Raw genomic sequence first — 25488 nt, 5'->3', positions numbered from 1 at the left:
AGGTTCTGATTCCTGTTATTTGGCCTTGGTATCTCACTCTATCCCTTTTTCTCTATTGCTTTGTCTTTTACCTGAAATGAACCCATTCACACTCTCTATCTAACAGCAGATTCACCTATTCTGAAGGCCGTCCTCATAGTTCAGATCTTTCATAATGTCTTGCCTCATAATCTGTTGGTCTCTCATTGTTTAGAAATCCTTGCCATTCATTGTAGTTATCACCTCACTGCTGTTTAATGTGCCTCGCTCCCCGAGTATGAGCTTTTCAAGAACCAGAGCCAGGATCTTCTTTCTGTCTGTCATTCAACCACCTTGGATTGTGTAGGCTGCCCAGGCAGGAAGAACCACACTCCTGAATGACTGCTGAGTTGCAGTGTGCATCTTCATAGTGTGAACAATGTCCTCCTTTTGTGGAGCAATTTACTAATTCTGAATCAGTTTTATAAATATCATTTCCCTGAGTAATGTGGGGACCACGAGCAGTGGATACTCTTAGGATGTCTCTCCAATTAAATTACAAAGCAGAGGTCATGATTGGTTAAGGGAATAGCTTGTATGGACAGTAAACAAATGAAGTGCTAGCTCTAGATACTAGAGTCTCTATTTTTTTTTTGGTTTTACATTTTCATACATGTTTTTGTATCCTTTATCTTTTAGAATTTCATTGGATCAAATCTAAATTAAAGGAGATTAAAGAAGGTTGTATTCTTGATTTATGATTCAACAGATTGTCTTCATCTGAATGGTATAGATTTCTTCTTTAATTTGGTTTAAAATTTGGGTTTCCAAGTCTCCACTGAAATCTGATAAATCAGATCACTGTTGCAGGGCCTTAGAATCAGCATTTGATATCAAAATTTACTTATATAATAAACCTCAATAATTAAGACAGATTGGATGGCTATATTTTTTTTCCTTACAAGTGTAAAATTAAAAATTTGTTTTTGCAACTCTTATGACACACTGTTCAAATTTTCATTTTCTTAATATTCTTCTCTTCAATCACAGGCAAGTTTCTATTTGAGGGAAGTGTGTGCAAAACAGGTTTTAACGATTTCTGAAGTGTACATGCATATGTTTATTTTAGGCATTGTGCTTACAGGTCAGACACTGAGATGGAGGGTGGAGCCTAAAGCCTTAGATGGCAAAATATTAAATTTTACCAATGTGCTGGACCAGCACAAGGCAATTCAATTTCAGCACCCCTAATTACTTTTAATTGAAATTATTTTTATTTTCCCTTTGCAGACATATGTGCATAAATAATTTGGAATAAAACTAGCACTGCAGGTAGAAATGCAGTTCTTGCATAATGCTCTCTTTGAGAACAAGTTCAAAGACAATGCTCAGCCACTATCCTGCATACATGGAAGTGTATATGTGACTGGAAGTGGCTTGGCGTGCATGGGACAGAATGCAGGAAATCAAGGGCAGCCAATTGCAATGCAAAAGGCAGGCACCACCCAAAGAAAAAAGGACAAAGACTACAATGAAAGTCTTAAGGCATCCTGATTCTGGTGTTTGGCCATTCATTCATAACACTAGCCCTCTACATGAATGCTTTCATATTACCTCTACTATACCATTTTCTTATGTATCTGTGTCTATACACAGATACACATAAATGAAATTTTATTGCTTATTTTTAAAGTCATAATTCATTCACCAACTATTTATTGAGTGACTAGAGAGAACTCTCAAATATATAATTTTCTCCGTGTTTACCCACTTCCCTTTCATTTCTTTCCTTTCCTGTTTTGTGTCTAAATCGTATGACATGTTGTATGGACGAAAGCAGGTTGTATTGGACTAAATAACTCATTCTATTTTCCATCCTGTGTACAATGCTTATTATTTGGGAAGGTTCCACCCACTAACAACTCTGGCTTCAGAATATATTGTTTTCAGAGCTCTTCTGACATTACTCAGGCATGCTGATTGTACACAAACAAATATGTCTGGGCTTGATAAGGCTAAATTGCATATAAGCTTAAGTTCTTCTTTGCTATTATGTTTAAACAAAAATAACCATGTTATTTCCAGATCCAGTCAGACCAAAAGAAAAGCTACCAGTTCTTGCCAAATAGCAAAGGACAGATTGGTAAGAACAGAGAGGAAAAAAGACAAAACTTATTTTCTCTCTTAGAACAAACCACGTGAAGAGTCCAATTGGAAGGCTGGAGACACTGTTTGATAGACTAGACTGGGGCCGAAGCCAGCTTTCCCATGACTTGATCCTGTCTATGCAGAAATAGCACTTAGTAAAGTACTAGAGATGACTGATATATTGGTGATGGTTCTCCAAAGACACAGAACCAATAAGATGTGTGTGTGTGTGTGTGTGTGTGTGTGTGTGTGTGTGTGTGTGTAGAAAGAAAGAGAGAAAGAGAGAGGGAGAAAGAGAGTCAGAAACTGAGATTTATTACAAGGAATTGGCTCACACATTTATAGAGGCTGAAAAGTCCTGCAGTCTGCGATTAGCAAAGCAAAGACCCAGGAGAACTGATTTGTAGTTCCAGTTTGAGTTTGAAGTACAGAGAATCGGGAGAGGCCAGTGGTGTAAGTTTCAGGGCAAAATCTGGCAGGCTCAGTTGGAGAGCCAAGATGAGTCCATGTTTCAGTCCTAGCACAAAGGCCAGAGAAAGACCAGTGTCCCAGTTCGAGCAGCCAGACTGGAGAAGATCCCTCTCATTAATTCTTTTGTTCCTTTCATGTCTTCAGGTTTTTGGATGTAGCCTAACTGCTTCAGGAAGGACAATCTGCTCTGTTTTCTCTGTGGATTTAAATGTCATCTCATCTAGAACCACCCTTGAAGACACTCAGGATAATATCTGGGCATCGCATGGTCCAATTGATCATCACCTGACCTTGGGGTTAACATACCCAGCAAATTAGAGATTTGAAGGTCATCTGGTCTAAATCTCTACTCAGGACAGGGGTTTCTTCTTCTGCCTCCTTAAGTGGGTGTTATCCAGATTCTGCACATGGATGTCACCTTGTACGTTCCTACATGGCTCACTCTGCTGTTGGAAATATGCGATGAAATAATCTGACTTAGTCACTTTTATGTTTCTACACATTTGATCAAATACTTGCTCATCTTTGAAATGCTTCCCCAAGTAGAACTTTCCCTTTGAGTCTCCTCTGATAGATACCAAGACCTTCTCCTTTGGGGAGATGACTGAATGAAGTAAGTCAGGACTAGCATTCATGCTAAAGGAGAAGCAGCATTAAAGGACTGTGCAAATAGGTAATGGAGGAGGGCAGGGGCGCACTGATCCGAGACCCTGTACCCATTCTTGCTGTAAGCAGACTGACTCCACCTTGTATGGCAGTATGGACCAGTACCTTATGCATATTTCATATTGCATTAGATGCTGCATGAAATATGAGTTCTTTACATGGATGATAAGGCAGGTTGGGAGACAGAAAGAAGGTATCGTAGATTAGCAGTAGGTACCTAGGAAGATGTGAGAAGCAGTCAGGCTGGAGGAAAAGAGAAGGAATCATGGAAAGCAGGTAGCTAAAAGGGACTCTGTGCCTTCATCCTTAAAGAAACGGTATTGCTTAGCTTCTCCTGAGGGGAGGCAAAAATTCCTGGGAGGAAGAAAGGGCCTATGTACATAGAAGGTGGCAGTGAGCAGTTCCCTGCAGGATGTTGGAGGGGTCACACTCCCTGGGATTGCAGGCTTGTGAGCTTTCCCAAGTAAATTACTCACAATTAGAAAATGCCTCAGGCCCAGACGCAATCAGTCTCCATAAGATTAGAAGAAAATCCTGAAGAAGTTTGCAGGCTCTAGGGATTTAAAGTATCTATTTACCGAGACTGTAGGAACTGTTCAGACAGATAGGAAACCTGCCTCCACACGGCTGTCCCCCTAATGGGCTGCATCAGGTCCCAGTGGCCACCTCCTGGGATGAGCAGAGATTTCAGTCTCTTTCTCCACACCAATTTTCACACTCCTCCTGCCAATAAGGGGGGCAATTAATGTTGCTGCTGACAGTTATTCCAGTTTGGGTCCAGGCCCATGGGATGCTAAACCTCACTGGGATACTGAAGCATTGTGTATGGACTTGCAGTAAAATAAACTAAGAAAAAGGGAGAAAAAAAAAAAGCTTGCTGAGGGATTTTGTCTTACAAAAGTTCTAAGATTAAATATATATATATATATTTATTAAATATATATTCACCTTTTAATTTATCTAAAAACAATTGTTGAGTACAGAGAATAAGATTGATCAAAATTATATTATGTGCATGTATGAATATGGCGTATGAATCCCACTAGCATGTATAATGATAATGCACCAACAAAAATAATAAAATAAAAAAAAATAAAAACTTTTTGAGTGTATAGCATGGGCCCAAGCATGTGCTAGATTGTCTAGTGTGGATGAAAGAGAAAAAAAAAATTAGAAGATTTGGAATCTGTCTCCAGGAAATTAGAAATCCAGTTTGAAGAATAAGGTGCTGATCACAAGTGCAGTGTCTTGAACAGGGCTGGTGCTCTAAGCCATGTTGAATAACCCATCCAGTGGAAACAAAAGAAGCAAGCAAGGGCAGAATGATATAAAAGATAAAGCAGGTCTGTAACAGTTTATTTATTGAGAAATTATTTACACTCTCCCTGTTCCTTCTTTCCTGTATTTCCTAGTACTGGTTCTCTTTTATTATATGAGCCTTTAGGTGAGCAAAATACCATGTACTTTCTTTCTCTCTCCTGTGGCACAACCCGGCTGAGGCTGCTCTCACTATGGGAAATAGATAAGTACAATTAGTTTGTGCCTCACGTCTAGTTATCACTCAGCCGAGCTGGCTGCTGAAGCCTTACGTTTCCACGTAACACTCCTGTACATATCTCCTTTTTTAATTATTTCTACAGGTTTTAATTTGTAAACTGTCATGTGAGATCGGGGGTTGCATTTTGCCAGAATAACTGATATGATTGCAAAAGCAAATTATAGCTAGACCTGAAGCTTTTTTCAGACAAAAAATTATTACTATATTTCTAGTGTTAGGGGGAAAAAACTCTCTAGAACAAGCTTCTAAGCAAACACAACAATTCTGGTCTTCTGAAAATTGATATATTCAATTAAATGCTCACAATCTGGTTAGCTTTCAATAAATACCATTTAAAACCGAAAGCCTCAGTGTTATAAGCATGACGCTAGGTAATGAAGCTTGTATCATTGTTGCTCTCAAGATTTTCATCCAGTAATATGCAGCCTCAAAACTCTTATCTTTGAGCTCAGAAAGCAATTTGACTCACATTAGAGTTCTCTTGCAATAAATATCATCATTATTTTAACTTGATGCTCCTTCTAGTAAAACCTTTTAATTCAGATTCCACTGAATTGAGAAGAGGTGGGACAAAAATTTGGTTTAAATTGTTAAAAATCCCTTTTTTCACAGATTGAGGAGTGTAACATAGTAAGGAAAGTTATGCTAGGAAGCACAAAGGAGCAAAGAATTTTAAGAAATGTTGACTATTATTGAGCTCTGAAAACTCAGTCACAAATGTGCATGTAGTTACAATTACTGTAGTAACTACATATTCAGTACACTCACACATACAGTTGTATGTTTACATATGGATATGTATGTAAATATATATATCTGTATAACTTTATGTGTGTGTATATTGTTGCTAGTTGCAAATTACTTCTAGCTAATCAATATCATATGCACTAAATAATACTAATGATCTCTATGTCAGAAAGATTAAAGTCCAGTTATCATAAGTACTTGAAAGTAATATAATTGAATCAAACTGCCCACGAGTCTGACTTCATTAATTCACAATGTCTCACCCTCTAACTAGAATGAATTGATGTTTTTGTTCTAGTGTATTTAATCAAATACTGAAGAAGCAAGAAGGAGGATAGGGTGGAGAAGGCAAATGAAATGCGGGCAACTTTTACTTAATATTTTAAGTGTGAAGTCACAGCTGTCAATTCTCATTGACATTTTTCCAGACTCTGCTTAATTAGTGTCTTTATTGCCATAAACGGAGTCTGTTTCTGCTTGCTAAGTAAAAACCAGGAGAGAAAGCCATTGAATCTGAAATTTTTCTTCTTCTCCAAAAGATGTTAGCCAGTAAGTTTAGCTAACACTCTTTTCTCATCACGATCTGATGATCATTTAAGCACATATATGCAAACTTTGAGTAAGGTATAAAAGATCCTGAGATTCATATAGTGGAATTGGCACCAAAGAGCCACCATTGGGAGTTTCAAGCAGACCCAACCATCTGTGTTGCTGTTATTTTAACCAGGTATTTCTGGCTATGACATTTTGAGAAGAAGGCACTGAAGTGTAGGAGCTCGTGACACAGGTAACCGTTTTAATGATCCAGAAGAAAACTGATAGACTGAACCAAGAGAAGGAATAGAGGATGATAGAGAGGAAACATGGGTTATGACTTGATGGTTGGTAGGCACAAGGTTTGGGTACTGATGGTTTGTGATGTTTCTGAGTGTTTTAGCTTGAGACACTGCATAGACATGGATGTAGTACTCACAAGAGGAATACAGGAAGAAGTCCCTGCATTATCATATTGGGAAGACTGAAAGAGTTACTGCCTAATCCCTCTGCCCTAGAAAGACTGCAGTGGAACCCAGAGGCAAGTTCAAATATAGATTTCAATCATTGCGTACTTATTATTTGCTAGGGACTACATTATGTAATTACTTATTAAGCAACAGTGACCAGCAAATGTAGGCATTTAATTAGGTACTAAATTATATGGTTAAAAATTAAAAGAATTATAGAAATTTGTTGGAGGGATGCCAGAAGCAGGAATAGCTTCATGCAAGAATTGAGATTTGACTTAGCTCTTGATAGGCCTAGAAGTGAAGAGTAGCCTCCCGGGGAAGGGAATGGCCCAAGAAGAAACGTGGTGGTGTCAGAGGGCACAGCAGAATTTCAGAACAAGGCACTGCAGGCATATATTTAGTTTTTTAATCTCCATGTGTGGCTCTCCTGGTGCCTCTCAGGGACAGCAGCTCTGTGAATGGAAAAGGGAGAAGAGCATCCTTAGTGTGGTTGTTGCTTAGAATATGCCACAAGACGGAAGCAAGAATGGGTTAGTCCATTCGAAGACATGATTTCTGAATCCATGAACACAGAAGAAAAAAAGTATAAGCCTGTATTACTATGATAAATGCATTTTTTGAGTACACATATTATATTTCAATAGGAGGATGTAAAAGAATTATCTAAATGAGAATAATAAAGGTGGGATTGATACCTGCAGATAACTGGGCAGTCTTGTACTCAAGGAACTAAATTAATTCAAATCATTATCCATGGATCCATTACTTTTCTAAGGCTAGTCTCTGGAATTTTATTAAAATGTCCACAGAGCCATGGTTTGCTCCTGTATGTATGTATGTGTATATATATATATATATATATATATATATATATATATATATATATATATATATATATAAAATTGTCAATGTACCTTTATTTTATTTATTTGTATGAGGTGCTGACAATAGAACCCACTGCCTCACACATGCTAGGCAAGAGCTCTACCACTGAACTACAAACCCCACCCTGGTTTGCTTCTTTTTCTTCTCCTTTTTTTTTTTTTTTTAAATCCGTGTTCCTCTGCTATACCAAAAGTTCTAGAAATGCCTCCACAAAGTGCATTTTGTGAGTTTCCAATGACTTACTTGCTCACTCATCTCATTATCTGGCAGGCCGTTTGTCTTTCTTTTTTTCTTCCATCTAACAAATGTAAAACCTCCAGGGTTTTCTATACATATCCTTTTTGAAAAGGTTTGTTTCTGTTTGTATGTGGGTGTGTGTTTCTCTAAAATATAGCCAGAACCCATTAGAATATGCTGTCAGAGTCAGTGGTAGGATTTTGTGTCATTTCCCTTTCGACTTGAAAAATAGCATTTTGAAAAAAAATATTTTTCATACAGGACATTTTTCTCCCTATTCACTTTGATAGCACCACCTGCTTCGGGAAATATATATTTTCCACAAACCACTCAAATGAACTAATCCATTTTCACTATGTGTCCTTTTTGGCAAAATATCTACAGAATTTGCTTTCATAAAGATAAATTCTGTTGCTTTGCTTCTGTCTTTTTCCCCCCTCTCTCTTTATGAAAGGAAAATGATTCCTTGTTTTCTTCCTGTTGGGGAAATACATACAGAAATGAGATTCTACAAACAATTAAAACCAATGAGTGAAATTCTTATTTTGGACAAATTTATTTTAATCTCTCTCTTTCTCATTTTTCTCAATTGCAAAATGAGAATGTTGGAATCAAATGGCCCTTAAGCTTTATTTGCTAAAGATTATGTGATTCTTTGCCCAGGATATTTTACCTGGAATCAGAGATAGATGTAATATGGGCTTCTGGTATGATCAGATATCACTTTATTTGTTCAATTAGTGCTACTGTCATGCTTGGAGGTAATTTTTTTATTCTTAAAAGAATAAGTTGGGATCCTATCTTTGGAATTCCATGTGCCTTAATCAAGGTCAAGAAACCAAGAGAAGGAAGCTAGGGGAGGGTTCCAGGAGACTCTGTTTCTCATAGGACACTGGAAAAGTCCTTTTGGATGGGTATGTGCAGACTGGTTCCCCAGCATCTTGCTCCTGGGTTTGCAGAACTTAAGATTTGACCAGAATTTTCCTATGCAGAGTGGCAAGATGTTAAAAGAGACATAACATCTCACTGTGGATCTAGTGCTTCTTAGTGTTGAGTTCTGTGTTTAAGAAAAGAAGAAATCGCAGGGTACAGTGGCACATGCCTGTAATCCTAGCCTAGCTAGGAAGACTGAACATGAGGACTTCAAGTTCAAAGCCAGCCTCAGAGACAGTGAGCCCCTAAGCAACTTAGTGAGACCCCGTCTCTAATTAAAATACAAAATAGGGCTGGGGATGTGGCTCAGTAGTTGAGTGCCCTTAAGTTCAATCCTCAGTACCCTCCCACAAAAAAAAAGAAAGAAAAGAAAATGAGACATCTCTACTACCTCATTGAGATTTAGGGGGATTAGTATCATTGACACAACCATTCTGGAATCAGACACACACACACACACACACACACACACACACATACATTGTACATAACATCATATTTTTGTGTGTGCATATATATATATATGTATATGTGTCTGTGTGTACATATACACATATATATAAGATGGTATGTACAGTATACACACACACACACACACACACACACACACAATGAACAGCTGCAATGAATAGCTATGAAGTCTCTTGAACTCTCAAGTATACACACCACTACTATGTGTCAGAGTCAGGATTTAAACCCATGCAGCTTGACCACAAAACTTGAGGTTTTAACTGCTTCTCTAAGTAGCTTTTTTTCCATGTTTTCTAAGCCAAATTCAGTGCAAGGGAGATTGACTCCCAATCAGGATTTTAAAGCTAATTTCAACATGGGTACCATTAATCCCTCCACTAGACAACTTCATGTCCACTCATTCATTCAGTGTTGTTGGCAGCCAGTGAAGCAAGACTCAGCTGCAGTGTGCACAGCTGTTAGGTGATGGGCATCTGTTTTGGTTTTGTCAACCGGTACATGCTGGAGAAGACTTGAGTTGGATTCCTGTTTTTACAGTGAACCACTTTCACGACTCTGGGGGAGTCATCTCATCTCCCACAAGTTTAATCTTCTTGTTTGTAGAGCATGGAAATAATCCATGCCAATTTTTTTTTAATTATTTTGAGACAAAATGTCACTAAATTGCTTAGAATTTCACTATTTGGCTGATACTGGCCTCCGACTTGTGATCCTCCTACCTCAGCCTCCCCAGTCGCAGGCATTACAGCTGTATACCATTGCACCCAGCTGTCAATGGTTTGTAAATGAGGTACTCTAAATAATTCACAAAGAGTGGGCATAATTAATGATAGCAATTGCTATGGCTTATGATCACTGTTTTATCAATGAGATAACAAGTGACCAGAGAGATAACTAGATGATTATGTTGAACAAAGCTAATTCAAAGTATAAAAGAAAGGATAAAAGGTGGTGAGTTTTTATAAAGACCACGTCTTCTGAACTTGTAGTCCAGTGTCTTGCCACCACATCGTGCTACTCCCAAAGCCTGTTTTGTTCCTGTGTGTTTAAATTAAAAAATGGCAAACCTATGTAGACACCAACTACTATCAGTCAACTCACTTCTTAAACTATTTAACAAATGTGAGGAGATGTGATCCTGTGTCTCAGAGCAGCATTATTTTAATGGCTAGAGGTGGGAAGCCTGTCATTCTGCCAACCAGAACTTTGCCTGTTCCATTTTTCCTGCTGCTCACACTCTTGTGTGTAGTGTTTAGCTGGGACTGAGATTAGTTGTGTTCTGAAATGAAGAAGCCACTTCGGCTTGCTGTTCTTGCATGTCCCTCTAAGTGGTATTTTCCCAAGAGCTTTCCCTTAGAGGAAAGCAGAACAGAAGGCCAGGTTTAGATGTGACTGCTGCATGGGATTCACAGCCCCTGGGGAAAGGTCTCACCACGGACTATTATTAGAACTGAGCTGTGAGTTTGCAAGGGAAAAGTGAGACACCACTTGCACGTGCATGCCGATTGTAGGTGCCCAGGTGCCAAGCAGTGGAAGGACTCACAGACACCTCCTCAGACAGCATCTGTCTCCTTCTGTTCGCTGGGAGGGTGTGCGGTCACACTCCTCTCTCTCTCTGCTGAGCTGGAGAAGGAGGGAGAGATCATCCGGGAGCAGGAGGCTGCTATGGTGCTGAAGTCAGATAGGAACAAAAATGCCTCTCAGTGAATTTCCACTCAGGTCCAGTAGAAAAACAGTGAATTGGAAGTCCATAGGGGAATGACTTGAAAACAGAGTTCTTTGTCCGGGAATCTGTGGCCAATGACTGAGTCCCTCGTTTGTTGCTTCATCTAGAAGATGAACAAAGTGAAGCATCAGAATTCTTAGTTCCTCTCTAGGGTAAAAATTATAAATTCATGTATCACCTTATATATCAGAGTCTTTAAAGCTACATAAAGGTGAATAACTCCAGTGCCATGGAGACCACTTAACAGTATACTTCGGGACACAATGCATCTCTTTATCTTACCCCATGCATATCATTTTAGTGATGGTAAAACTATCAAATTTAGGATTCTGAAACACGTTAGTCCACATTTTAGCAACTGGATATACATTGTATGTCAATAGAAAAGTTCAGCAATTGGATCCACTGGTTCCTTCAACGGCAGGCTGAAACCTGTCTCCCTGAGCTTCCAATTTCACTCAAATCACTTCTAGCTATGGTCACATTAGTAGTCTTTCCTTTACCAATTTAACTTATATGGACAAATTAGTGTATAAGTGCTTCCTAGATTAAAATGTTAGTTACTACAATTCCAAATGGCAGTAATAATAGGCAAAATAATTTACATTTGTATAATACTCTAAGAATGTATTAAACATTGTTTGAATCTCATCTCTGCTACGTACCAGCTGTGTGGCTCATAGATAAGTTACCTAAACTCTGGATTTCAGTCAGTTTCCTTTTCTATAAAATGCCTATCGTGAAAGTATAAAATTCAAAGGAAATTTTGGATTGCAATAGCACGTGCACACTCACACCCTTGCACACTTACACAATCAATACATCTTTATTCTTCCTTATTTTATTTCTATACTTATGAGCACATACACTTTCCAAGGAGATATCTGAGAGAGAGAGAGAGAGAGAGAGAGAGAGAGAGAGAAGAGAGAGAGAGAGCGCACTATATAATCACAAACGTGAAGCACAAACTAAAACCACAAGCTATGTCAGGATCACAAATAAATGATTAGATAATCACTAATTATTAACAATGCCCATACTGATAAAAATAATTGGCCTAAAAGGGGGAAGTTATATATTCTAAGCACTATGAAGGGTGAAAGATTGTGAAAAAAATTAGAGGAAAATAAAGTAATCAATATTATATTAACTGATTAAATAAACCAATAGCCAAAGAAGTATCCATTCACTGAAAATGAGTTACATAAGAAAAGACAAGTTGTGACCTTATGCAAAACAGACTAGATAAGGATCAATCACAGATGCCCACAGCTAGAATGGGCTGCTCAGAATCCACCTTGTCCAGTGTGCAATCTGTGAGACCTTCATGGCCCCATCCGACAGTCTGATTGTTGCGGAGGCAGGGGCAAACCATACTTTGAGCATCACCTTTCCCTCTTTTCTGTTACTGCTTAAAATAGGATGTCCCGAAGCCAGTTATATTCAGTAATAATCAGTGTTGTCGCTGGTTATTTTTAAGGATGCACATCAGACTTGTATTCAGATGTGTGTTGTCCTTCAAAACTTTCACATTGGGAGAACATGCACTTGAATCCAGAGATGAAGCCACCATCAAAGTATGTTCAGTTCCTCTATGAAAATGCATTCAGAACCATATTTGGTTCCAAAAAATAAATCTGACTGCTTAATGATTTATTAACATACATAATATTTTAACAATGTGGCACATTTTTTTTCTAGAATAAAGTTTTGCACAGAAACAGAAAGTATAGAAATTTCTACAGCAATTTTCTTTAAAATAAATATCTCAATTAATGAAAATGATATGAGTCTCAGCTTCTACTATAATAAAGCAATGTGGTAGTTTCTCTTAGAGCAAGTACAATATAGCTTTCCTATGAGAAGAATTATACATTGTATATCACTAGTAATACCAACTGTATTCTAAACCGTAAGCAGTTAACTTAATAAGTACTTCTCAAATGGATGGTTGATAAAACCTTGTTCCTCTGAACTCAGGGGATTGTAGTTCCTGAATACACTGCTGGAGTCAATTCTGATTTAATGGATCTTGGGTGTGGTAAGACCCATTTTGGGCATCAGTATTTTTAAAAGCTTTCTTGTGATTTTAATATGCATCTAGGGTAGAGAATCCCTAGTCTAAGTTTCCACAGAAGTTTAATTTTTGATGTCTTGGCCCTTTAAATGACTTTTCTCTGAACCTCTCAAAGTTCTCAATGGCTTTTAAAAAAATGTAGAGACAAAAATGATAGCAGCCATTCATCATTATTTAAAACACATGAAGGCGGAAAGATAGGCTGCACCATTTTTGGATCTCTAATCCATTCTTAAAATACGCATTCAATAAATACTTTTTAAGATGTGAATCTGTTGAATAAACATGGTAAATAAATAACAGTCAAAAGAGACCATAGTAACATAGAAGCTTATATTGATTGAGGGGAAAAAAAATCCAGAAACAATAAGAAAACCAAAAATGGTACAAAAATACAAGTTCACATGGTCTAGAGATCTGCTTGTGGAAATACTTATTGTCTCTATCTCTACCATAAGTTCTGGCCGCTTACTCTCATTTGCTTACCTGTCTTCCCTGGGTGCATGCCCAATAGGAATTTCAGACTTCATATGTCCAAATGTGCTCATGATATCTCTCCCCCTTAGACTCACTCTTCTCAGTATCTTCTTATTCAACTATTTACTCAGTAGTTTTGTTTACAAAAATAAATAATGCCACAAATATAAACAGAGCTGGGAATAAGAGATGTTCCAGGGACATGATCTGGACTCTCGCTAAGTCTTTTCTGCCAGTTTTCTCATCCTTAGACATGTCTCTTTCTAGATTTCTGCTGTGCAAGAATTCCACTTTCATACTTTGGCCTTGCATTGGCATGTGTTCTTTGAGTCTTGAGTCTTGGTTTTTAGTTTTTCCACGTGGATTTAGCTCGTCTGCAGTGAACTGCACTGATAGCACACAAGTCTCTATTATAGGTTGGGATAAAAACCAACAGGGCATCCCTGGTTCCCCATTATGAAGGGATTCCAACACAGAGAAATTTCAGGAAAATTGAGCAGGTTTCTTAATGAAAACCTCAATCTTCATAATATTAGCATTTTCGGAGTGCATTCCAGAATCAGAGGAAGTAGGGAAACTCCTTGGGTAATTCTAACAACTCAGACAACTGCCAAATTACCTCTCTGATAGTGCTTTGCATCTAGTATTTTCTTTCCATGGTCAATTTCTTTATTATAAAAGAATAGAAAGACAACATATATTGTGGGAAGGGGAAGAATTTAGTATATTCCTAGACTAAAACTTTAAAATAATGGGGCTGAGGATGTGGCTCAAGTAGTAGCGCGGGTTGCCTGCCATGCATGCGGCCCGGGTTCGATCCTCAGCACCACATACAAACAAAGATGTTGTGTCCACCAAAAACTAAATAAATTAAAAAAAATTTTCTCTCTTTAAAAAAATTAAAATAATATTAAGTATGTACTTGTCTATTTAATATTGCTTTCCAACACATTGAAAGTATTCTGTTATCTAAATTAATTTTAAGAAGCAGGTCATCCCAGACCTGTGATTAGATATAGGCATTCTTCATAGACACAGGGTTAATATAAACCCAGTATAGCTAGGTATGGTTTTATTGAATATTTATGGCCAGCCTCCTTTCTAAACAGTTGAGCATCCTTTTGAGTATCAGGTACTTTCAATATCTACCCTAGAAAAGTAAATCAACAAGTATTTAAGGAGCATCAACATGTGGAGCACTCTGGGAGAGTCCTAGCTGTGAAAACAAAGTAGGTTTAGTTCAATGAAATTACAAATCAGAAGTGAGCACTGGTTCTAATCCCATGCTCTCAAGCACGTGCATTTGAGTGTACACATGCATGACCCAGTGAATGACAGGAGGTAGCAGATGGGCCAGCTAAATGAGGGCAGGAGCAAAGTGAGTAAAATGTTACTGTAATCTAAAACCACTTTCTGAGAACGTGCTAAGTGCAAGTGACTAGGGACAGGATTTAGGGGCACCCAGATGGTGAGATAGGGTCCCTCTTATCACAAAGCTTAGGGTATGACAGAAGCCTGTGCAAAATCAGCACAGGCCAAGTGCCAAGAGCACGAGGACAGCTGAATGAACGGCAGGAGACAAGTGGGTCTTGAACCAGTGGGGATTACACCAAAGGAAGCTGTGCAGAAAGACCTCCAGGCAAGGAACAGCTTAAATCAATGAGTCAAAATAAGAAACTCTTAAGACTTTTTGGAGAAAGTTGCTCTTTCAAGCCAGGGATCTGTTTTGGATCAGATAGGGGAAGATAAGCAGAGTGCTGAGGGTCCTAGAAATTATGCTGAGCTTGGACTTGCAAAGGGAACCCTCTAGAAGATAGGAAAGTGAGAGAAACAGGGCGAGACTTGAGATAAAAGGCTGTTTCTGAAAGCTTAGGCGAAAGTTAGTTTTAGCATCTTATTCACTAGAATAGAGTCCTAGAACTCTTCACAGAATGATCACTGACGTCGGCATGATGAGCTCCAGATGGCAAGAGTGGAGAGATAGCAATAACTGCTGTGAGACTTTCAAGTCTGGTTTTAGGATATTTGGCACATCACGCAACGTGTTAATGTATAACTCAGGGTTTTAAATTGTCGTTTTCCATCCTTAATTTTTAAGGACAAATTGGGGGTCTACAGCAGGAGATTTTAGAAGTAATATGGGGAGCCGACAGACAAAGACAGAGAACATTAGCCTGGCATGGATAACTTATGTATCACAAGTTACATATTTTAAGTAAATGTTCACTGGATCATTTAACTTGGCATTTATAACTTGTGTCAAAAATAGAAACTTTGTTCAGCATGCAAGGTACAAGACATATCATCTTCTACAGAGAGATAGAGAAAAACCTCATATAGGCAGAAGCAGGAACGTGCCAAACTTCTTTGACTTTGAGAAGGTTACAGACAAGGTTGACAATGTCAATGCATGCAGCATGATTTATCATGAGCTTCAGAAGGCCCTCAATAAAGTTCCACATGACAGCCGTCCGTTGAAGGCAAGAGCTAAAGAGATGGGGTAGAGCATGGAAGTGAATAAAGAACTAGTTTAAAAGAGAGAGAGAGAGAGAGAGAGAGAGAAGCTAAGCAGAGCTGCTGCTCACATGATGAGCTACATTGCCTTCCAGATAAGTTTGATAATGGCTAAGCTTTTTTATATAATTGTGTTAGTTTTTTGGAGTTGAAAGCAGCATCTCAAAATGTTTATTGTTAGAGAATTGTGGAAACTGGAGGAACTAGGTGCTTAATAGCCTAGATAAGATTAATTTCAAGTTAAACTGCCCCTAGCCTGGTTATGTTTTTACAGATTGCTGCAGCATTTGATCAGGAAGGAGGCAGAAAATAAACACTTGCAGTGAACCAGCAAGTTGGCTTTTTAAAGAGTACAAACAGTTTCGATGGCTAAGATGCAGCTAATGAACCTCAAGATGGGGGGGATATATATGAGACTAGGAAGTGGGATTCTTGTGTTCCATCTACCTGGAAAGCTCAAGCAGCCCCCTTTACCTCTGGGACCAGCTGTCAAAAATCTATAAATGAACAAGTTAGAGCAAATCAATTTGACCTATCTTTTAATATTAGCACTATAAAATATTATGATAATGATTTTGATATAAAATGTTCTGTATTTAATGTGAGTGACCAGGAAAATCTGGGATGTTTGGCTAATTTTATTTCATAGAGCAGAAAGAGACCTCCTCAAGCTTCACATCTTCATAAAGAACACATAATAGAAATAAAAATGAAAGAAATGCCAAGCATTTTCTATAAATTAAAGTTGTTTTTACTAAATTATGGGCCATATTTTTTGGATGTGTGCTCTCAAAAACAAATTAATACTGCTTGCAAGAAGAAAAAAAAGGGGATGCAAGTGTCTCAAATATATTGGATACATAAAAGCTGGAGTATGCATAATCGTCTTGCAAGAGTTCTTAAATCTCTGTATATAAACTGTTTAAAAGTAAATTAAAATTATTCCTTAATGAAATACAAATCTGAAGTCACTTGAATAACTAATCATTTTATGACCCATGCAGTGAATTTTTAATGCCTACTTCTACCTGATTATTTTAGATATGTCTGTGTTGTAAATTAAAAGCTACATAAATCATTAATGTGTTGATACAGATCAGTGAACTGCTTACACTATATGTGATTCCTTAGGACATACAATGTCTGATTCACCTCCCTCCCTTTCAATTATATGGCAGCGGGGCTCTTTCCCTCTGTTTATCTTTTCCAAGGTCTTATTTGGTGGAGCTGCATACCAAAGATTTTATCATCTTCCAATATAGCCCAAGGCTTCCAATCATAGGAGGTTCACATTACACAAAAGGACAGAGCCAAAACCCAAAAGTGCAGACACAGACACTAGGAGGGAATTGATTTGTTTTCCCAAGAAACTATAGCAATAAGACATAATTTCTGCACTTTTCTTTGTCTCTGTAGCTCCTTTACTATCCTTGAAAATGTTAATCTTTCTCCACCTTGAATTAAAGGACTCCTATCACCTAGTAGTAGCTACAATCATTATCAGCCTAATAACTGTACATTTGGGAACCATCTCAAGATCCGTTTCTTCTAGGATGCTGACCAAGTGCACCCATAATGAAAAGAAGTGAGATTCACAACATAGACACTTCATTGGATCAAGTTTATAAATTCTCTATTGTGAAATGAATAATTTCTTCTAGGTACTACAGATTTAAAGATGAGTAAGACATAGTTCCTAGAGAATCATGGGAATATCAAAATAAACAAAAGTAGTGAAAAACTAAAAAAAAAATGCCACAAAAGAACATGATGCAAAATTATCAAGGAAGAATTAATATGGAATTCTGAAGATGAGTAAAAAAACCTGCTATCGAAACATGGGGTTAAAAAATGCAAAAATAAGAAAATGTCTGCTTATAGCTCATAGTCAAATATAACTTCATTATCGGTATAAATTCAAATCCCATGGAATTTTAAATTAGAAAATATTAAGCTGAAACATAGTAAATTGTCTCAGACACCAGGGTTTATAATTTTTCATAATCTGAAAAGTAAAATGGTCATTCATATCTCTTGAACAAAGGAGTAATTTGATCAACCCTGTGTAGCATGTGAGAGGATCTGGATTCCACATCTGCAGAGATGAGACCAATTAGAGTGAGAGACAAAACATCCATTCGGTTTTTATTCAACCACTGTCTACAAGGTTCTTATTGGGTATTACCTTTTAATCCTAGTGTTGAATAGTATCAAAAATAGAATGTCCCTACGTTAATGAAGTTAGTACCCAAGTGGATAGAGACAAACAACATAAATGACTAACAAATAGACAATTCATCCAGTGATGATGAAGAAGAATGCAGGGTAAAGAGAAGACCATGCCCTGAGTGTTTGTTTTAAGCCAGATAGTCATGGAAGACATTTCTGAAAACCCTGGGCTGAAAGAGATGCACACTAAAGTGAGGAAGAAACTCAGGCAGGTGCTTGGAAGATTTTGTGCTTGTTGAAGGCATATTTGTTGTCTCTCTCCCTGGTGTATTTTAATTCTTGTTAGGTGGCATTGTATGCTGACTCTAGCATTTTTGTGGGGAAAAGCAGAGAGTATCTCACATCATAACTCACTCACTGTGGCTCAAGTGACTGGAAACATTACGGTAAGCTGAAAAAGTATTATATTATGACTTCATGATCTTGAGTTAAAAGAGGGGCTCCCAGAATACCTCACGCTTTCCTGCTCTGGATGACATAAGAACCTTCAGCTACTGTGTGAAGCTGCTGGCTACTTTCATAAGAGGAAGCCAATGAAGATTTTGTTCCCGACAAAATGAAGGAAGGAATAATGTAATTGATAAGCACAAAACATGAGAAGGTATATATATATATACCTCAGTAAGGAAACAAGAAAGGCAGGAAAGTAAACTAGAAGAAATTATATGAAAACTAAAGTTGAGAAAAAAAGGACAAAAGGTGGTTATGAAAAATACAATACTTTTGAAAATACTAATGATAAACAATCTACTGAAAGCCTCAAAAATCTTAGTGAGCTTTACATTGTTGTGACCAAAAGACCCGTTATAAAAAATCAGAAGAGGAAAAGCTTATTTGGGGCTCAGATTTTCAGAGGTTCAGTTCATGGTCCTCTGACTCCATAGCTCTGGGCACAAGATAAGGCCCATCATGGAGAAGGAGTTGGGAGGTAAAGGAAAATATTCAGGAAGGAAGGAGAGAGACAGAGAGAGAGAGAGCAGGGGGAGGAACAGAGGGGGGAATAGAGAGAGAGAGAGAGAGAGAGAGGCACGTGATCCTCTCCCCAGGACAAATGAGTCCTGTCTCCAATGATCTACTTCCTCCAACCTTACCCTACCTGCCAAAAGTCATCACATCGCTAATCAACTAATTTGGTTACAACTGTCATAATATAATAATTTCACTTCTGAACTCTTTTGCATTGTCTCATACATAAACTTTTAAGAACACCACATATCCAAACAATAACATGCTTAAAGTATATAGACACTTTGACTAGGGATATTTCAGCTCAAAATTAATCAATAGAGCTATTTAGAACAGAAGAAAAAAAGAAAGTTCACAGCAAATTACTGGCAAAAATGGAATTTTGAATGGCCAGAGTGGCTAGAGAGAAGGGAAGAAATTCTAAAATGGTGGAAGCCACAGAGGGGATACCAAAATCATGCATATAGACTCTACCCAGTAACTTGCCTAAATTCTCTCCTATATTGAGAATGGAAAATTTTAGATGACTTGTCAGAAAGCAATATGAGGACGGAATTAATCTGTGGCCCTTTAACAGGAGATAGTCTTCTGAGTTTGAGTCAAGCAAAATAAGCTATTATGAGAACAAAAATTAATTCCCTCAGAAGAATATAATAAAAATAAACAAATCTATCTCATTAATCATTTATAATATCTAGTACAAAATAAAACAAATACTATACACTCAAGAGAGAAAAAAAAAAAACAATGTGTAGAAATCAACCGCAAAATGACCTAAATGTTATAATTAGCAAAGAGTCTGCTTTTACAAATTTGTTAAAATCTTATCAAAAATATGATAATGGCAATTACAAGATGGGGAATATCAGCAGATAAATAAAAATTGTTCAAAAAAATGATATTCTGGAAATGGAAAGTATAGTGTTCGAATAAAAATTCCATTGATGAACCTAAGAGTTTACTGAAGAGAGTGTAAGAAAGGATCATTGAGCTTTAAAACATGCCAACATAAATTACTCAGTCTGGAAATAGAAAAAAAGAAATGATAAAAATAAAGTTATCACAGTTTCAGGAACCACAGGACAAAATACAAAGTCTAGCACCGGAGTATTTGAAATCCTTTTAATAAGAGAGAGTGAAAATGGGCCAATGTCACTGCTGCCACCCTATTCCAGAGGCTAACAACTTCAAGACCTGAATCCCTGGCACGTCTCAGAAATGCCTGTTCCCTTGCCTTTTCTCTTTGCCACTATGTACTCTGCCCAGACAAACATTCACAAAAGCTATATGCTAAGTACTTACTATAAAACCCCAAAACTCAAAATTTAAAAGAAACATAAGATAATAAGATTGATAAAGGATGCAGACACTTCTGAAAGAGAACACATGAGATGGTTAATAAGAATGTGAGAAAATCATCAATGTTATTGACCATTATGGAAATACAAAATGAAAATAGAAGTAAATATAACAATAGTACCACTAAAACTGTTAAGCAAGTTGACACCCTTGAAAGGTGTCAAAGTTATAAGGTAAAAAAGAAGACTATACTTCAGTGTTTGAAATATATAATTGTATAAGAATGTTGCTAAAGTTTTGGCACTTTCAGTGAAGTTAAGCATATATTTAATAAATAAATGAGAAATTCTACTTTGGAACCTGAAATGCCAGGGTCAGGAAGCAGTGGCATTTCAGAAATAATGAGCACACCCTGAACCCAACTTGGGTTTCTAAATTCCGTTCTCCATTAATTTTAGCCAGGATGATGTAGAACAAAAAGTTATTCAAAGGCTGAGGCAGGAAAAGTATAAGAAGAAGCTTGAAGACTGTCTCTTATTGAATCAGAGTTTAAAGACATATTCAAAACACAATAGAGATATTTTAAAATGTCAAAGAAGAGAACATGAAGAAAAGGCAAAGAGCCAGATCTGGGAGAATAGAAGTTGAGAGTTAAAATGTAAATTAACTGTGAATTCAATTAGAAATATATGGAAGTTTCTTATGGTGCTATTGTAATTTTTCTATAAGTTTTAAATTATATCCAAGTATTGTTTTTTTAAAAAGGGTTGAGACTTGACAAAAGATAATGAACATTATTCTGTACAAGATAATTCAAATGAGGAAAAAAATTGTTGACAGGAGAGAACAAGTTGCATATGAGTTACAATAATTAGTTGAATTATTTATTGTCTTATTCATTCCTTTACCTGTTTTTTTTAAAGAATAATGTCTCAAGCTTTATTTTTCATGACAGTGAAGACTTAAGGAATTAATCAATGCACAGGACTCTAATCTTTCATTCCCAATCCAGCCCTCTCCACAATAAACAAAGTGAACTGGCCTTCAAATAAAAGGATCCAGCATTCTGATAGACTAGAAGTATTAACAAGTAAGCATCAACAATTTAAAGGGGAAAATGTGTGGGATTATGCAATAAGGGTTAGCACTTACAACTAGCCAAGCCTTGGGTTAGTTGCTAGTAGTTGAGTGTAAACAAGATTCTTGCCTGATGAGAGGACAGGTCAAACCTAAACTTGCTCTTTTTCCTGTCCCCCATTCCTGGCAATGTGTCTCTGTTCTCTTCTCTAAGGTAGATAAATGTTGGGCTGAGAGAGGTCTGGCGGTGCGGCATCTTTCGACTCTCCTACTGACCTAACTTCAGTGTGCCAGGCTGATTGGCAAGTCCTCAGTTTCATTAGATACACCAGGGATACCTGGGCAGACAGGAAGAGCAGCCGTGTACCAGTGTTTTCAAGTGTCTGATTGTGAGAACAGTTTTAATTAAAGTGAAAACAATATATGCTCCAAAGCAAGTTCAAAGACCATTACACAGAACAGAACAGGGAATGAAGGGTGCAGATCAGACTTCTGGATAGAGGACATGATCACCTCCTTTCAAAGATCACAGTGTTATCTTTCATGGCTTCTTTCCCAGGGAGGAGATAATCCAGACAAACAGATGAAATCCTCTGTACCATTCAATGTGGAAGAAATTCCTGGAAGGTGTGCCTTGTGATGGGAGAAAAAATATATGATATTTGCAAGAAACAGGAATCTCACAGTCCCACCTTGAGCCACTACACACATAGATACCTGCAGACTTAGATCTTTATGTATTCACATTCTGTGTTCACAGGATTCATTTTTGGGTGAAGAATGAAGAAGCTTTGGTCTTTACCCCAGAATAGTGCCAATACCAATCTCATCAAAAGTTGAATATGCACAAAGTTTGACTTGGATGATTTTCCACATATGTTTCTATTGGTTTGTTTGATTTTATTTTTATTCTCTCTCTCCTGTTTTTCTAAAACCTGAAAATGAATCTGTGATATGTTTTCTTTTTCTTTTTTTTTTTTTCACCACAAAAGGAAAAGGAAACTCACTTGGGCATGGCTCAGCACTAATTCAATCTAGATATGAACGATTAACCAAAGATTCATGACCGGACTTCACGAATTTTGTGAATTCCCAAAAGTGGGGTCAATCTGTGTCTAGTTTACTGATGGAGGAGTGCATGGTTTCTGTTGATAGGAGGAATAGAATTTGGTGGTTGAGAGATGAATTCTGTGGGTGAACTACATGATTTAAATCACGGTTAAACTCTTGACAAGCTGGATGTCCTTGGCCAGGTGACTTAATGCATACCTTGTTCAATATTTACAACTGTAAAATGGGAATAATAAATTTGCTTCAAATAGATTTGAAGATTGTATGACTTAATATGTGGAAAATAATTAGAACAGTGCCTAACAAACAGGAATCTATAAATAAATGTTAGTTTTAATTATATTTTCATTTTATAAATGTCTCATAGGGATCCAAGACTAATAAATAGTTAAGAACCAGTGATGTGAACAGAAAGATAATGTATTCATTCCTCAAATGTGCCTACAGTCCCCAGTAAAGGCAAGAATTAGGATTGAGAAAAGAACTTGTACATTTCTTTTAAAGCATGGTCCTGTCTATCATCCCATTTTATTCCCAAAACTTCTAGGGATCCAATATCATTCAACTCATTTAAAAGAATCAACTGTCACAGGAAGATGCTTGGACTTCATTCCATCCTTGCAACCAGTTAATGATGGCAATAGCCTGGAGTTGGTTCTCCTTGCAAAAGATTAGCATGGTACTAATGCTGCAAACATGACAAAGGAAAAACCTTCCAACATAGTAATTTAAGTAGAGAGTGAAAAATTATTAATAAAATAGATCCTCATCAAGCACTTTCTGTATATCTATTGTGAGATAAGCTTTCTTAGAGGTGGAAACAGGAATGTCCCAGAAAGAGATCTTTCTAGTTGTTTGAGTACAGTCACAACACACCTAAGTAAAAAGGCACAAGTGTATACACATCTGTGAAAAGGCACAAGTATATACACTCAAACATTAGTAAATAGTATTAAAAAACTAACAGTTACAGTAAAGTCACAATTAGCAAAATTGTTGAGGACAGTCTGCACAGAAGAATAAACACATTTTGTCACTATTGTCTAGCTTGGGAAAGGCCTATGTAAACCCAGGCTGACTCCTACGTATACAGTTGGCGGATGAGACTGAGAAGGAGGAGTTATGAAAGATGGTGTATTTCATCCACTGCCAATCTACCTGCAGTCAGAAGTGAAATATCAAATTGATATTGTCAGATATTTCATAATGAAGGGAAGGGAAGAGATTAAGGAGGAAGGAAGAGAAGGGAGAGGAAAAATGAGAAGCAAAGAAAGAGAGGAAGGAAAAAAAAGAAGGTGAGAAGAAGTTGGGAAAGAAAGACAAGCTTTAAGAGGGTGAAAGGACTCAAGGAATCAAAATGAAGGTAATGGAAAAAAAAAAAAACAGAATCCCAGTCAATTAAACAAACACAACAAAACAAACACTTGGGAGTGATTTTGTTTCATTGTCTACTATGCAAAATGAACAAGCTGTGAAGTACATGAGTTGCTCAGGTTTCATTATTAGAGAAGGAATGGACTGGGAAATCTAAGCAAATTTAGAAAGTTCTTGAATGTGAGTGAACATATGGGGTTTTTGTTTGTTTGCAGTAATAGTTGGTTCTTTGTTTTGTTTCAGGAACATCATGAATTCTACCCTTTTGTTCTGGGCAAATCCATGTGTTTCTCAAAGGCTGTGGGTCTAACTCTGGTCAAGTAGGTTTGGTAGGCCAATATCCTCTGTATCCTCTGAGGCTCCTCATCACCCCATCTCCCTTACCATGTCCCGCCCTTTTCCTTTAGAATCATGCCAGGCATGCAGGACCCTGGAGCAAACACAGTTATCCTCAGGCACCTATGTAAATAAATAGAATATTCAATGGTGTACACGGGATAGAAGTTTTCTATGATGAAGACCAAAAAATTTCTTAAAAGAGATCATAGCAGGGTGTTGGACTATAGAGTAAAAGGGGGAGGTATCACTGTGTTATGTTTGCACCTCTTTCTTGTGGGAATTTGGGGTAGGCCAGCCTGACGTTTTTGCAGATATCCCCTATTGCTTTGACAGATGATGCTGGAGACATAGGAGCTTGTCTGTTGGGCCTGGTGGTTAGGCACTAGATGCACTGCAGAACCACATCTGGGAATTACTAGAGGATTCAGACTTCCTCTTGGTGCTTGTCAATCTAATAGTATAAAAAATGTACAAGTAAGATTTCAGCTTTGGAAAATACTTTTGAACAACATATTATATAAATTTGAACACATATCTTAATTCTCAAAATCGACAGAGTAAGATGAGAGTATTGATAATTGTTTCCATATATCAACTGAGAAATACAATAATCCTACTATGTCAGGGAAGAAGAAGCATCATGGAGTCAGAGGGACATAGGTACGAATCTCAGTGTTCCAGCAAAGAGCTATGTGAACTCTGTGGTTGTATATTTTTTAAGCCTCAAGCTTTCCCTACATGCACACTAAGGACACAATCTGTCTTGCAATGTGACTTTGGATTTTAAATAAGGTGATGTGTTTGGAGGTGCCTAATGTTTTGCTCAACAAATAGTATATGCTCAAGAAAGGCTAAATTGCCTTTACCTTGAGTTGACTACTGACCCATAGCTCCCATTCTGGGTTCTCCTTGTACTGAACTTCCTCTTTGCATGCTAGATAGAAGTTCATAAAATGTTTTTTTTTTTATTATTTCACGAATGGAAAAGCTAGTAAAAGATATTAAGTAATTCTAGGTTCTCAAATTCAATTGCATCTTATGTACACTAAAGCAAAACAGAAAATGAAGGTAAGTTTTCAATGTTGTGGGCCCCAACCTTGTAATGGGCAAAAGGACAGTAGAATTCTGCTTTATTTGGATTCATTTACATGTACATACAGATCAAAATAACTACTTAATATCTTTAATGTGTACCTGTGTATATACAGCTTATGCAAAATATTAAAAGCAAACTAGTTCTAGGTACATTAAAATTAGA

Source organism: Ictidomys tridecemlineatus, chromosome 13 (genome assembly GCF_052094955.1).
Source record: "Ictidomys tridecemlineatus isolate mIctTri1 chromosome 13, mIctTri1.hap1, whole genome shotgun sequence".
In the NCBI taxonomy this organism is placed as follows: domain Eukaryota; kingdom Metazoa; phylum Chordata; class Mammalia; order Rodentia; family Sciuridae; genus Ictidomys; species Ictidomys tridecemlineatus.
Note: the sequence above shows the minus strand (reverse complement) of the source record.